The sequence below is a fragment of the Schistocerca gregaria genome, chromosome 5 (genome assembly GCF_023897955.1).
Source record: "Schistocerca gregaria isolate iqSchGreg1 chromosome 5, iqSchGreg1.2, whole genome shotgun sequence".
Lineage (NCBI taxonomy): Eukaryota > Metazoa > Arthropoda > Insecta > Orthoptera > Acrididae > Schistocerca > Schistocerca gregaria.
Genome location: NC_064924.1, coordinates 133587379 through 133603813, shown reverse-complemented (window position 1 = coordinate 133603813; position 16435 = coordinate 133587379).

The following is a 16435-nucleotide window of genomic DNA, read 5'->3' as shown; positions in this document are numbered from 1 at the left end:
ATCTGTAATTGAAATATGAATGTATAAAACACCTCCAAAGAGAGTTATCACCTTGTAACGAAGAGGTGATAAGAGGTAAGTCACGCGATGTAACTGGATAAGTTAACACGACTTTTTGTGCGTCAAGACAATAATGTGTGTCATTATGTACTTGCAAAAACAGAATGAAAGACCATTAAGTATTACTGTAAAAAGTGATATGTGAAAGAACCACGTATGAGATTGCCTAATCGTAGTAACATGGATAGTAATAACGAATACTAAGATTTTAAAATACCGAAGAACACACCGGCACAAGTGAAAGACAGTATGTGTCAAATATTTTGTGAAGTGATTCATTGGGCTCCGCTGTGTGAGTGTGAACCGCACAGACTTCGCGCAATGGCACATGGATGTGCTACATAAGCAATTTCGGTGTCAGATGGAATATTATGATCTCTGTACAAAAACAGTAAATATATAAAGGTTGATCCTGTATCGTCGCATTCTTATATCTTTACTTTTTAGTTTGGACAGATGGGACTACGCCTATTCATTAATTAACAATAACGATTCAAGTGAAGCAGTAGGTGAAACAATCATTATAGTCATTGGTTCAAATGGCTCTGAGCCCTATGGGACTTAACATCTGAGGTCATCAGTCCCTTAGAACTTGGAACTACTTAAACCTAACTAACCTAAGGACATCACACAAATCCATGACCGAGGGAGGATTCGAACCTGCAACCGTAGCGATCGCGCGGATCCAGACTTGTGGCACCTTTTACTTCAGAGAAGACGGAGGGGTTTAGCTGCTCTTCGAGGCTGTGAAAGGAGGTAAGTGCAAACGGATTAACTGGACTGTGTCAAAATGGCCACTCGTGCGGTACCTAAATTTACGCGAGAGTAGTTCTCACCTTTTTCAAGAGCTTTCAATCTTCAACTTTCCGATTTCACGCTCAAAACTTGGTGGGTTTTCTGCCTTAAGAATAATTCTGTCTGTCTGCTCCACTGTCGCGAAACGTATTTTTTTCCTCTTCCAGGTGACTGAGGCGTTTCACTAAACGCAGAGAAGTTTTTACTAATCTATTTATCCGTAACTGACTAACAAGATCATCATGATCAATTACGTTTGCTCTTGTGTTGTTTGGGGTTTCTCTCTGTGTCCTGTGATACCTTGTACATCCCGACATTTGTCTTTCTCTATTGTTAGTGTACACGGGGAATTATGTGTGACTGATGTATTTGTAACTGTATTGATAGGTAGATTACTTGTATTTTGTTTTAAACTTCTACTACTTTAGCAACTGAATGTTTTCTTTGTGGCTATTTCCTTTTGTGGCTATTTCCTTGAGTGACTGTGCTGTGAATATTGACACCATATATAAACCGTTCAGGCTTTATATACCGTCTGAATGCAATTTTAATGGTTTGTTTAGAACTGGTAAACTATTTAGGGAAATTGTATCGTTTCGTGTTTCTTGAAATGGTGTATCAATATGTCTATCAGTTTCTTGTTTTTCTACGATGTGAGATGAGTATGTACGGATATCATTGAGGTGCCCTACGGCAGCCTCTAGTGAATTTTTCTTATTGTTTTGTTAATTCCCAGCTACATTGGTGGAAAAAGGGAAACATTCTCTTCCAGCTCCTCCATTCGTAGCAGATTGCCCAATAGAACACGTCGTGTTTTAATTTCTTTGCTACGTGGTAGTTGGGTCCCTGCATACACATGCCGTCCAGGTAATCTGTGATGTTACAGTAGTTTTGCTGTATTATGTGACACGTTTCCAGCTCTTGAAGCTCGTTCGCTTTTAGATCTCTTAATTGTGTTATACCCACGTGTTGCACTTACATGACCGCTCGCTGACAGTCCCTGGTTTCAGTTGATGGAGACCTATGTTTGCACCTACATGCATTGTTTCTCCGCAAATGTACACATGTGGTCAAGGAGTAATTAATGTCTTAACGCCGCAGCTGTAATCCGTGTTAGCGATAATGTCGTATTCGATGAGTTCTCTTTGCCTTTCATACTACTACTTGTAGGTAAGGCAATCAGGGCCTCCTGCCGCATCACATATCCTGTTTCTAAGTTTGCATGGTATACATCTAACTGTGACTTCCTCTCGGCATTCTGACTTCTTGTGGCCTGGCTACGCACATTTTCCCTAAGCCGATTCCCTATCTCAATGTTTTGGCCGATGACCTAGCCCCAGCAACTGAAGCATTTATGAACAGCCACAAATTCTTTGCTCTATGAGGGCTCGAAATGAATATAGACTCTTTCCGTTTTCAGCAGCAGAAGACGAAACCTTCACGTGATTTCGAGTACATTATTATCTGTTCTTTTAACCTTTGGACCTGTTTCGAACCTTATTTTAAGTTCCTCTTACAACTCCTCCTTAGAGGTTTGTTCGCTTACTTCGATGTCATATAATTCTTCCAGGAAGTCCCGATCAGGTAGAGTAGTTGCGACCAGATATACTCCTAGGAGAGGTCGGAATTTCCTCAACTTTTCATATCTATTATCTTTTAGGTGGGCTATCTTTTCTGTGATTGTCCTTTAATCTGCTTTTGGTTAAGTTCCCAAAATTGTGTTTACTGTGGATCTGATTCCTTTTATTTTTACTTTGTTTTGTCTTGGGTTGGCTGTTTTAGTGACGGTTTAACATATGGAGTTGGTGTTTTGTTTGTTTTTCGACTTAAAAAAGAAGGTATTCCACTGTTTTGATTTGGTTTTGCTTTATGCGTTTTTCTGCTTTGCTGTATGGTTTTGAAGCTAAACCAGTGACAGAAACTGCCACAGAAGAAAGTGGAATTGAGTCATTTTCTGCTCTTAGCTTGTGATTTTATTCTTTGAAATCTGCCATTTCTGATTTTAAGCCGTTTCGTGCCAGTGCATCTGTTGCACTGAGAATAGATAGTTCTTTGCGTAAATGCTGATCGTCTCATCTAAAGATGTAAGGCACGGGTGCTCACTTTTCTTTTTATATGTCTCAGTCTATAGGCGGCGTTCTAAAAAAAATAGTTAGGAAGCATTTAGAGACTGATGTTGTTGTGGGCTTCTGTCCAAAGACTGATTTGATGCAAGCTACTCTATCCTGTGCAAGCGTCTTCATCTCCGAGTAACTACTGCAACTTACATCGCTCTGAATCTGCACTGTGTATTCATTTCTTTATCTCCACATACTATTTTTACTCTCCATACTTGCCTCCAGTACTTAATTGTTGGTCCCCTGACACCTCAGAACGTATCTGACCAACCGATCGCTTCTTCTAGTTAAGTTGTGCAATAAATTAATCTTCTCCCTAATTCTACACAGTACCTCCTCATTAGTGATCTATGAATTCAATCTTCAGCATTCTTCTGTAGCATCACATTTCAAAAGCTTCTTTTCTCTTCTTGTCTGAACTGTTTATAGTCCATGTTTATCCACAAATGGCTACACTCCATACATATTCTTTCAGGCTTCATCACCCTTCAAACTACACTCGTGGTTAACAAAATTCTCTTCTTCAGAAACGCTTTCCTTGTCGTGGCCAGTCTACATTTTATATCCTCTCTACTTCGACCATCCTCAGTTACTTTCCTGCCCAAATAGCAAAACTCATCTAGTACTTCAAGTGTCTCATTTCCTAATCTAATTCCCTCAGCACCACCTGATTTTATATGACTACATTCCATTATCCTCGTTTTGCTTTTGTTGCTGTTCATCTTGTATCCTCCTTTCACGACGGTGTCCATTCTGTTCAACTGTTCTTCCAAGTCCTTTGCTGTCTCTGACAGAATTACATTGGCATCAGAAAACGTCGCAGTTTTTATTTCTTATCCCTGGATTTTCATTCCTACTTCAAATTTTTCTTTGTTTTCCTTTACTGCTTGTTCCATGTACAGATTGAATAACATCATGGATAGGCTACAACCCTGTCTCATTTCCTTCTCAACATTGATTTTCCTTTCGTGCCCCTAGACTCTTAAAACTGCCTTCTGCTTTCTCTACAAACTGTAAATAGCCATTCGCTTCCTGTATTTTACCTCCCCGCATTCAGAATTTGAAAGACGTTATTCCAGACAACATTGTCAAAACTTTCTCTCAATCTACATCTGCTAGAAACGTAGGTTTGCCTTTCCTTAACCTAGCTTCTATGATAAACCATAGGTCAGTGTAACATTACGAGTTAAGATAGCTGTAACAGAACCTGAATAGCGTAAAGTTATCATTAAAAACGCACCCCGCGCAGTTTGTTACAATGTGGTCGGTCATAATAATCGTAACATGCTTTTGAATACCATTAAAATATAACGGCGATACCTGTTTAGTGTTATTGGAAATAATATGTAGTAAATTAATGAGTAAGGTAGCCGATCCTATAAGAAGAGGTAAAATTGGGCATAATAAGGTGTTTTGCTTTATATCGACTAACCCGATGATACGGCGTCTTTTTTTTCATTTACTCTTAGAAAAAAAGTAAAGAAGTGCTAACTGTGCGTTGTGAAAAATATGGGGGCGTATTTTAAATAGTTACATTGTATAATCAGACCAACAAATGGACATTCAGTTACGAGAAATAGCGGATAATGAAGTGTGATCATTAAACTGAGTACAACTACAGGGCGGTCAATTCCGAGATAAGTCTATTCGCATCTCATGAGAGACGCGGTATTGAGACCGTTTTTTTTAAATTATATCGCGGAGAGCGAGCTTTAGTTTATAAAAAGGAGAAAAGCTGTATCATTATCATTGACTGTTGGTGTCAAGCAACCAAAACTGTTAATCAAAGGGTTTCGGTGAATGAGTGGTGAATGCGAAATGAAACTGTTAACAAAGTTATGTTTAATAAAACAGAAGAGCAAGACAGTTTGGTCGTATCTGTTATTATTCCATAAACTGTAACATTTCTTCTCGTTGTACGAAGCCTTTATAGACGATCGTTATGACAATTTGTTTTGAAGGGATCTCGTTTCGAGTTAAGTTTTGGGGACCTGGTCAAGAGGGGACAGTTCGTAGATCCGAACTACTGAAGCTATTCTGGAATCAGGTGCTACCGTGACCGTTGTGTGATGCCAATGGCTTCAGAACATCATATCTCATGCTCTAAGATCGACGCGCCTTTCCTCTTGATATAACGGTGCCTCACGGTAACAACGACAACGCCGACGATGAATGAAGGAACGGTAGAAATGGCGCCACTACGTGCGGCTCGATCGAGCAGGATTTCTGCATCCAGTCGAGTGTCATCCGCATTCACGAACCCTAGAGTTGGAAAATATTGTAGCTGCCAGTGGGTCTGTCCAATGATAGAGGTATTCTTCAATAATCGCTAAAAGTGAGCGATACTACCAGGTATGATTAAAATAACTGTATAATTATAAAAAAAAAGAATGTGAGACTTGTGATTTTCGTAGATAAATATATATAAATACATAGTGAAAATAAGTGTATGTCTTGGTAGTGAATAATCCTGTCAAAAAGAACGAAAAGAATACATGATAATGTGCAGATGAGTAGAGTAATGAGTAGAGAGAGACAGGAAAGTGAAGAGGATAGGGATGATGCATCCCATGAGCTCAATGTGGGGCAGGAGACATGTACAGATAATAATACAGTTATTGATTTAGAGCCGTTAGGGGATTCCAATACAATGACAAGTAAGGTAAGCAGCGTGGGAGAACATAAAGATCTTGAGGTTTCGGAAGTAGATCAGCAAGTTGATCCTCAAATTGGAAATATTAATCAAAAAATGTTTGATATGCTGGTGTCAATAAATAATCCAATGGGTGTAATGAATGGAAGACTTGGTTCACTAGAAAAAAAAATAATAAGCAATTAAAAGAGGACAATCAAAAGTTAAATGAAACATTTGAGGCCAAATTTGGTTCATTAGAAGTTAAAATGGATTCTTTGGTAAGCAAACTGAACACCTTTCATTATAAACTGCAAAATACTAAGAAAGAATTAAAGGCGGACTGGGAGACTCAATTAAATGCGAAATTTGGAGAGCTAGATGTAGAGTTTTCTAACACCTTAGAAAGGCAATATAATAATTTAATGGGAAAACTTCGTGATATAGAAAAGAAATATGAGGTAGCTTCGAAGAGTTATGATGGCCTGTCCAATAGGATGGTTAAGTGTGAAACCAGCTGTTTCAGTGTTAGCGCACAGATAGAAGAGCTTTCGAAACAAATAGTCGAGTTTGAGTCCGATGCTCGTAAGGGGATTCACAAGTATTTAGTAGATCAAACTAAAAGACTTGCCGAAGATGTATCTGAGTGGATAGAAATAAAAGGAAATGAAATTATAGACAAGGTTGAGACTGCTATTGGATCCCAGCCAAATGAAAATATCAATGAGCACCTAAGTAGAAATAATGAATTAATTAAGCTCTTCACTAGCGAAATTCAGAAAATAAAAGACAAATTAGTTGATGAGTTACCTAAATGGCAAAAGGAAACCAATCATAAATTGGCGGAGTTAGAACGAAAGACATCACAAAATTTGTTGACAGAGGACGAACGTTTGGAGAATAGGTCAAAAAACAACCGAACATGTGATAATACGAAGTACAAATGGGGTGAGGATTTGCACTGGGAAGTTGATGATTCGGTTGGTAAAGATGACGATTCTTTTGGTCAGCGAGAATATTTGTGTTCTTTAAAGGTGGAGAACAGCATTTTTAAAAGTAGACAATTCCCAACATTCTACACTGAAAAGAACAACCTGCATCCGAAAATCTTTATCAATATTTTCAAAAGAATATTTCCACGTAGCTGGTCAGAACACGACCGACTTCAATTTATAGTATCCAAAATTGCCGGAGAAGCTTCATTATGGGCCGCCGAAGTAAGTGAAAGTTGCCATACTTGCGCTGAGTTTGAACAACTTTTTTTGGCTAAATACTGGTCGTCGGGTAAACAAGAGAAATTAAGAAAAGAGGTTTACCACCCTGAGTATTTTAACAGTAAAAGGAGTACTTTAAGGCAATATTTTGAAAAGTTCATAAATAAGACACGTTACTGGAGTGATCCAATTTCTAACAGGGAAGTGATCAGAATTTTGAAGGGAAGGTTGCTCATAAATATACGGGAAAAGTTAATAAATGTTCCTGACCACGATGTAGAACAATTCTTGTCGGTGATTCACTCTATAGATATGATTATGGAAGACGCAAGACAAATGAGTAGTAATCAAATGTCCACTCACACTCATAGTAATACGAATAATTATAATAGTAATTTAACGTATGATAATAATAATACTGAAAACCAGGTCAAACCCGCATCACAGGAGCGTGGACATTCTTCGTCCTATGGTTGCAATAAAAACAATGATTATAATAAATATAGAAGAGATTCTTACTGTGCTAGAGGTAAACCTCGATATGGTGACGTGAATGTGCATAGTAGTGATATTAATAAGAGTAACAGGTACCCAAGTGGTGAACCCAATTGTATTCGACCTTGGGAAGATAATTCGAAGCATAATATTCATCGGCAGGATGGAACAGATGCCTCGAGTCCTCATCCAGCACAAGGAGTTATACCAATGGGCGAAGGAGCCTCCAATGTGCGACGGGGTGAATACCATAACTCGGATCATACTGTACGGATTGTGGAAGTTCATGAACCCCCACCGATGACTCAACGAGATAGATTAAACTAATACCAGTCACCAAATGCCTTCCTAGGATGACTGGAAAGGAGAAGGGAGGCAGGCATCAATTTGAACTGAGAGTATTAAGGTACAATAATGATCAGGATATAAGGAATGAATTAATTGAAGAAAAACCTGAAGCTTTTAATAAATGTGGACAAATTTTACATGCAATAATTCCAAAAAGAATAAATAATGTTGATGTTGAAATATTAATTGATACTGGAGCGACTATTAGTGTCATGACGCTGGATTGTTTAAAACAGATAAGCCGAGGGGTAAGAATGCCCACTTTTCCTATCACAGTATGTACCGTGTCTAGCGCTTTCAGCGGAAAAATGCAAAAAGTTGTGAAACAGGTACGTGTCGACGTTACAATACAGGGGGCTCAAATAGAAAGTACATTCCCGGTTGTTCCTAAAATGACAGTACCATGTATCTGGGGTCTGTATTTCTTATGTGAGACCGGTGCAATCATTAATTTAGAGAAATGTGAATGTATATTTAATTCCAATGGTAATGTTTTGAAAGCCACCCTGAGAAAGGCCCGAGTAATTCCAAATCAATTGTGTATGAATCTAATGGTAAAATATGTCAGTATTAATGATGAAAATGTGTATGATATGTGCCTTATTGAATGTTCTGAAGAAATGATGGATAAAATGTCATTGCAGTGTTAGAATCAGAACATTTATCTGTTATCCAAAGGGACGAATTCTACTATTTGTTGGAAGCATATCAGTCGATTTTTAGTAAACGTCCGGGTATAATAAAAGTCTTTGAATGCCATATAAAGACATTTGCACATAAACCCTTTTGTCGTACTTCCTGTTCTACCCCATGGACAAAGAAATAAGTAGTCAGAAAGGAAATCAAAAAATGTTATTAGAATGGGGTATTATTGAGCCCTCATATTCCGAAAATTGTAACCCTCTTGTGGCGGTAATTAAACCCGATGGTGACATCACGTTAGTGTTGGATCATTATACCTGTAACATCCCGACCGGAGAGCCTAGAAGAGTTAGTACAAGAGATTTATGGTGCCCGCTTCTTAATTTCTTTAGATAAGCGTAGTTCATATTGGCAAACCAGAATATCTAAATAATCTCGAAAATATACTGCATTCGTTTTTCTGGGCCGAAATTAAAAGTTAACAGTCATGCCATTTGGGTTGAAAATAAGCGGTGGTGTTCTTATATCGGCATTAGATACTGTACTGGGCAGAGACCTTTTGAATGAAGTTACTTTGTATGTGGATGATTTGCTAATTGCTTCTGAAACTTGGGAGGAACATTTGGACCTTTTAAGAAGAGATTTTGCGAAATTTTTGGAATACGGAGTTAGTGTAAATTTGAGCAAATCCAAGTTTGCTCATATTCAATTGAAATTTCTTGGACATATAATTACTCCTGAAGGGATAAAACCAAATCCTAAAAAGATGGATGCAATTAACAGATGATCTTATCCAAAGAACAGAACGGAATTAGTCATTTATCGGATTAGTTTCATTTTTTCGACGGTTTTTACCCAATCAGTTAGGGAGCCAAGACTGTTTGTTACGGCTGTTAAGAAAAAATGTCATGTGGGAGAGGAATTCCGAATGCACGCAAGCTTTTGATAACATCCGCAATGCTTTGACTAATGCTCCACTGTTACATCATCCGAGACTTGATCAAGATTTTTATATTGCTGCGGATGCTTCTGGAACAGGATTGGGTGCCACTCTTTTCCAGATGGACAATCCAGAAGACATCAGTACCATCAAAATAATTGGGTTTGCCAGCATAACACTATCTAGCTGTGAACGTGCGTTTTGTACTACTGTCTTGGAAGTACTGGCCGTGGTCTGGTCCCTTAGAAAGTTTCGCTATTTTGTATATGGAAAGAAGATCATTGTATTCTGCGACCACAAAGCTTTATCTTTTATTTTAACAGGAAGGATGTTCCATTCACGTTTAACCCGGTGGGCCTTGCTACTACAAGAATATAATATTACGCTCAAATACATCAGAGGGAAAGACAACATCATAGCCGATGCTCTTTCAAGACTACCGAAAAGAAAGAATGACGACGAGTGTGAAGAACGGACTATTAACTTTAAAGTCATGAATTTATCAAGGCAATATTGTGAGAGGCAGATTTCTCAGCTATGTCGAAGTCTTCCACAACTGCAAGAAGATGATATGTTGTGGAAAGCCATTAGACATGCTGTTGAAAACAAAACGCTAAGTCACTCTCAAGAACGGTATCAATTAAAATCCAGAATATTGTATCGGAGGAAGGCTAAAGAAGATGTTTGGAAAGTTTGTGTTCCAAATAAATATTTAGAATCACTAGTATGGTGCACTCACTTGAATTGGGGTCATTTTGGTGTCGCTAAATGTACAGCCAAAATAGCACAATACTGCTATCATCCAAATTTGGGACGTCTAGCAACAAATATTCTTAAGAAGTGCAAAATATGTCAGAAGGCAAAACCCATAAATTATTGTCGGAAGACGGAATTACATCCGATCATCCGACAACAACCTCTAATGTTTGTGTCATATGATGTCTGTGGGCTATATCCCATGACACGTGGACCATTCAAATATGTTTTGGCTTTCTATGATCTCTTTTCAAAATATGTGAAATTATATCCTTTGAAAAATTTCCACGTTCGACCCATGTTACGCAAATTTATCAACAACTACACTCCTGGAAATGGAAAAAAGAACACATTGACACCGGTGCGTCAGACCCACCATACTTGCTCCGGACACTGCGAGAGGGCTGTACAAGCAATGATCACACGCACGGCACAGCGGACACACCAGGAAACGGGGTGTTGGCCGTCGAATGGCGCTAGCTGCACAGCATTTGTGCACCGCCGCCGTCAGTGTCAGCCAGTTTGCCGTGGCATACGGAGCTCCATCGCAGTCTTTAACAGTGGTAGCATGCCGCGACAGCGTGCACGTGAACCGTATGTGCAGTTGACGGACTTTGAGCGAGGGCGTATAGTGGGCATGCGGGAGGCCGGGTGGACGTACCGCCGAATTGCTCAACACGTGGGGCGTGAGGTCTCCACAGTACATCGATGTTGTCGCCAGTGGTCGGCGGAAGGTGCACGTGCCCGTCGACCTGGGACCGGACCGCAGCGGATGCACGCCAAGACAGTTGGATCCTACGCAGTGTCGTAGGGGACCGCACCTCCACTTCCCAGCAAATTAGGGTCACTGTTGCTCCTGGGGTATCGGCGAGGACCGTTCGCAACCGTCTCCATGAAGCTGGGCTACGGTCCCGCACACCGTTAGGCCGTCTTCCGCTCACGCCCCAACATCGTGCAGCCCGCCTCCAGTGGTGTCGCGCCAGGCGTGAATGGAGGGACGAATGGAGACGTGTCGTCTTCAGCGATGAGAGTCGCTTCTGCCTTGGTGCCAATGATGGTCGTATGCGTGTTTGGCGCCGTGCAGGTGAGCGCCACAATCAGAACTGCATACGACCGAGGCACACAGGGCCAACACCCGGCATCATGGTGTGGGGAGCTATCTCCTACACTGGCCGTACACCTCTGGTGATCGTCGATGAGACACTGAATAGTGCACGGTACATCCAAACCGTCATCGAACCCATCGTTCTACCATTCCTAGACCGGCAAGGGAACTTGCTGTTCCAATAGGACAATGCACGTCCGCATGTATCCCGTGCCACCCAACGTGCTCTAGAAGGTGTAAGTCAACTACCCTGGCCAGCAAGATCTCCGGATCTGTCCCCCATTGAGCATGTTTGGGACTGGATGAAGCGTCGTCCACGCGGTATGCACGTCCAGCACGAACGCTGGTCCAACTGAGGCGCCAGGTGGAAATGGCATGGCAAGCCGTTCCACAGGACTACATCCAGCATCTCTACGATCGTCTCCATGGGAGAATAGCAGCCTGCATTGCTGCGAAAGGTGGATATACGCTGTACTAGTGCCGACATTGTGCATGCTCTGTTGCCTGTGTCTATGTGCCTGTGGTTCTGTCAGTGTGATCATGTGATGTATCTGACCCCAGGAATGTGTCAATAAAGTTTCCCCTTCCTGGGACAACGAATTCACGGTGTTCTTATTTCAATTTCCAGGAGTGTATATAACCGAGCTCGGCAAACCTATAATGATCTTCACAGACAACGCTGCTTATTATACAGGCAAAGCATGGAGAGATACTATGAAAGAACAAGGAATCCAGCACATTTACATCTCAAGATTTTACCCTTGTGGAAATCCGGTTGAGAGAATCTTCCGAGAGTTGAACCGATGTTTACGGACATACATACCCAAACAACATTATATATGGATCGATTGGATTTATGAATTTGAGAAAGTGTATAATGACTTACCGCACTTATCGACAGGTTATTCACCTAACCAAATAGTATTTGGTGAAAGTTTTATGCCAGAATGGATTAAGAAATTATCTGCGACAGAACAAAAGATTACCAAGAAAGAAGATATGGTGAAGAAGGTCTACGAAAACCTGAAGCATCAAGCACAATTGAGAAAAACCCGTTTTGATAAAAATGTGAAGAAAGTAGTCACATATGATGTAGGGGAAGAAATTTTATTGAGAAATCACCCAAAAGCATCAACCATTAGAAGACTGAATACGAAATGGCAATATTTATATACAGGTCCATACAAAATAATGGAAATACCTCATGAAGGGAGCTACCTCCTGGCAGATTGTGATACTGATGTAATTAAGGGCTTGTTCCCTCACATAGACCTGAAGAAGTATTATCAATAATGAGCAAAATATAGATTCAAGAAACACTGAATGATACCAAGAGTACACCTACAGTGGACTAAATAAAAGCACCAGTGGATAAATAAGTACTTATACTAAATTACAAAGAAAATTAAAGTATGTACCGAAGATTTCCTTGAGATATCTTCTTGGTATCAACAACAATGACAGCGCTAAAATACGATTTATCCTCTCACCCAACAGCGAGGATGGATGATTTAAAAGTGGAATTAAGAGGGAAAGCTAAGGACCAATCCTCTCTGGTTAAACAAGTGGCCTGATAAGGGTTTTGGGCTAGGATCCCTGCCTTGCACAGTCGGTTGAAGAACTGAGGGCTTCATCCAAGAAAAAAAATGTGGTGTGAATATGAAGTGATTAGTGCAAAGTGTTTCTAAGACAACATATAAACAAATGTGGAATTTAGTTAAGGGCATTTTGTGTAAGTCCATTAACTCAACTTAAAAATTGTAGAATGTATGTACTGACTTGAGTGAATCTGAGAGTGAGTGTATTCACCGAAACAAATAACGTCTCTTGTCACAGAACACAAAAAAAAATAATCCTGATCTGTCTGGCACCCCCTTGAGGACATCACAGTGTGGGGGGCCGTGTAACATTACGAGTCAAGATAGCTGTAACAGTGGTCGGTCATAATAATCGTATCATGCTTTTGAATACCATTAAAACATAACGGCGATACCTGTTTAGCGTTATTGGAAATAATATGTAGTAAATTAATGAGTAAGGTAGCCGATTCTATAAGAAGAGGTAAAATTGGGCATATTAGGTTGTTGCTTTATTTCGACTAAGCCGATGATACGGCGTCTTTTTTCTTTCGTTTACTCTTAGAAAAAAAAGTAAAGAAGTGCTAATCGTGCGTTGTGAAAAATATAGGGGCCAATTTTAAATAGCTACATTGTATATTCAGACTAACAAATGGACATTCAGTTACGAGAAATAGCGGATAATGAAGTGTGGTCATTAAACTGAGTACAACTACAGGGCGGTCAATTCCGAGATAAGTCTATTCGCATCTCATGAGAGACGCGGTATTGAGACCGTTTTTTTTTTATTATATCGCGGAGAGCGGGCTTCAGTTTATAAAAAGGAGGAAAGCTGTATCATTATCATTGACTGTCGGTCTCAAGCAACCAAAACTGTTAATCAAAGGCTTTCGGTGAATGAGTGATGAATGCGAAATGAAACTGTTAACGAAGTTATGTTAAATAAAACAGAAGAGCAAGACAGTTTGGTCGTATCTGTTATTATTCCATAAACTGTAACATTTCTTCTCGTTGTACGAAGCCTTTATAGGCGATCGTTATGACAATTTGTTTTGAAGGGATCTCGTTTCGAGTTAAGTTTTGGGGAGCTGGTCAAGAGGGGACAGTTCGTAGATCTAACTACTGAAGCTATTCTGGAATCAGGTGCTACCGTGACCGTTGTATGTTGTCAATGGCTTAAGGACATCATATCTCATGCTCTAAGATCGACGCGCCTTTCCTCTTGGTATAACGGTGCCTCACGGTAACAACGACAACGCGAAACGGTAGATCAGTACTGCCTCGTGTCTTCCTACATTTCTACAGAATCCAAGTTGTTGTACCCCAAGGTCGGCTTCTACGAGTTTTTCCATTCGTCTGTAAGGAATTCGTGATTTATTAAACTGATAGTTTGGTAAAATCAGACCTGTCAGCCCCTTCTTGAAGTCTGAGGTTATTTCACTTGAGTCACACATCTGCCCAACAGGTGGAAGCGTTTGATAACGGCTGCCTCTCCCTAGGCTGTCAGTAGTTCGAATGGAATATTGTCTATTACCGGATCCTTATTTTTCTGTCAAATTTTTCATGTGCTATTATATCTCCTATCTCATTTTCATCTACGACCGATTCCATTTCCATAACATTGCCCTTAAGTACATTGGCCTTGTATAGACCCTCTATACACTCCTTCAACCTTTCCGCTTTCCCTTTGTTGTTTAGCACTGGTTTGGCATCTGAGCTTTTTATATTCGTACAGGTAGTTCTCTTTTCCCCTAAGATCTCTTTAATTTTTGTGTGACATCTGTTCCCCTAGTGATACATGCTACTACATCCTTACATTTGTCCTCTAGACATTCCCGCTTCACCGCTTTGCTAAGAAGCGTAAATAAAGAAGATAAAATTGAGACCCAGTGACTGCTGCACGTAATAACGCGTATAATTTCCAGCCATTTCCCAGCCACTTCCCAGCAAATTAGGGACACTGTTGCTCCTGGGGTATCGGCGAGGACCATTCGCAACCGTCTCCATGAGCTGGGCTACGGTCCCGCACACCGTTAGGCCGTCTTCCGCTCACGCCCTAACATCGTGCAGCCCGCCTCCAGTGGTGTCGCGACAGGCGTGAATGGAGGGACGAATGGAGACGTGTCGTCTTCAGCGATGAGAGTCGCTTCTGCCTTGGTGCCAATGATGGTCGTATGAGTGTTTGGCGCCGTGCAGGTGAGTGCCACAATAAGGACTGCATACGACCGAGGCACACAGGCCCAACACCCGGCATCATGGTGTGGGGAGCGATCTCCTACACTGGCCGTACACCTCTGGTGATCGTCGAGGGGCACTGAATAGTGCACGGTATATCCAAACCGTCATCGAACCCATCGTTCTACCATTCCTAGACCGGCAAGGGAACTTGCTGTTCCAACAGGACAATTCACGTCCGCATGTATCCCGTGCCACCCAACGTGCTCTAGAAGGTGTAAGTCAACTACCCTGGCCAGCAAGATCTCCGGATCTGTCCCCCATTGAGCATGTTTGGGACTGGATGAAGCGTCGTCTCACGCGGTCTGCACGTCCAGCACGAACGCTGGTCCAACTGAGGCGCCAGGTGGAAATGACATGGCAAGCCGTTCCACAGGACTACATCCAGCATCTCTACGATCGTCTGCATGGAGAATAGCAGCCTGCATTGCTGCGAAAGTTGGATATACACTGTACTAGTGCCGACATTGTGCATGCTCTGTTGCCTGTGTCTACATGCCTGTGGTTCTGTCAGTGTGATCATGTGATATATCTGACCCAGGAATGTGTTAATAAAGTTTCCCCTTCCTGGAACAATGAATTCGCGGTGTTCTTATTTCAATTTCCAGGAGTGTACATTTAATTTGATCTTACTGACGTCCAAACCGACATAGTTACTCTGTTCACACATGTGTCATCCTAATCACAATTCTTGTAAATTATATTGAGTAAATGCATCATAGGCTTAACCAGACGAGGCCAGAAGGCAATAAATTATCAGCATCCAATAAATGACATTAAAGAATTCTGTTGTCACTCTATGATGCATTCCTAATGTTATTTCCAGTACTAGTCGAAAGGTGTTTCGTAGCTGGGAAATCAGGGATTATAACTCAAACCAAACGCCATCAAAGCATGTCTTTTAATCCTTGGCAGTACAAGAGTTAATCGTTTTAACGTCCTAACATAAAAGTTACAGCATTAATCTCCGTCATCATTTGACTACCTAAACTAGCCAATACCTGACTCTGTAGAAGATTTTTCTCACCAGGTGACAACTGGAAGACAAGTTAGAGGGCTCTAGTTGGATCAGAGAGCACGAATATCAGTAGACCACGTAATCAAACACGTGCAAAAAGTTTTCTTATTTTTAATTTACGTCGCCTACAAATTCAGGTGACTATGTCTCACCTTCCTATGGAATGAACATTTTCTCCTTTCAAATGTTTTGATTTGCACAGAGAGGAGTAACAATGACTTTCCATGCATTTTACCTGTAAATAAATATGTAGAAAAAATGATAAACAGATGTATTAATAAAACTGAAGTATATTTGAGAAATGGAAACACATTATCAAACTGAATCATATCAGAATTTCAGTTGATGTTGACAACATGATAATCACTAGGCTATGGTCAGTCCATAGGTAATCATACACCACTGGATACTAAGGAACTGTAAACTGCGTGATAGGGCCACATTAACAGCCCTCTGTTTTTGGTTTCAACATAAATATGGGAAACATTTTACTCAGGTTTT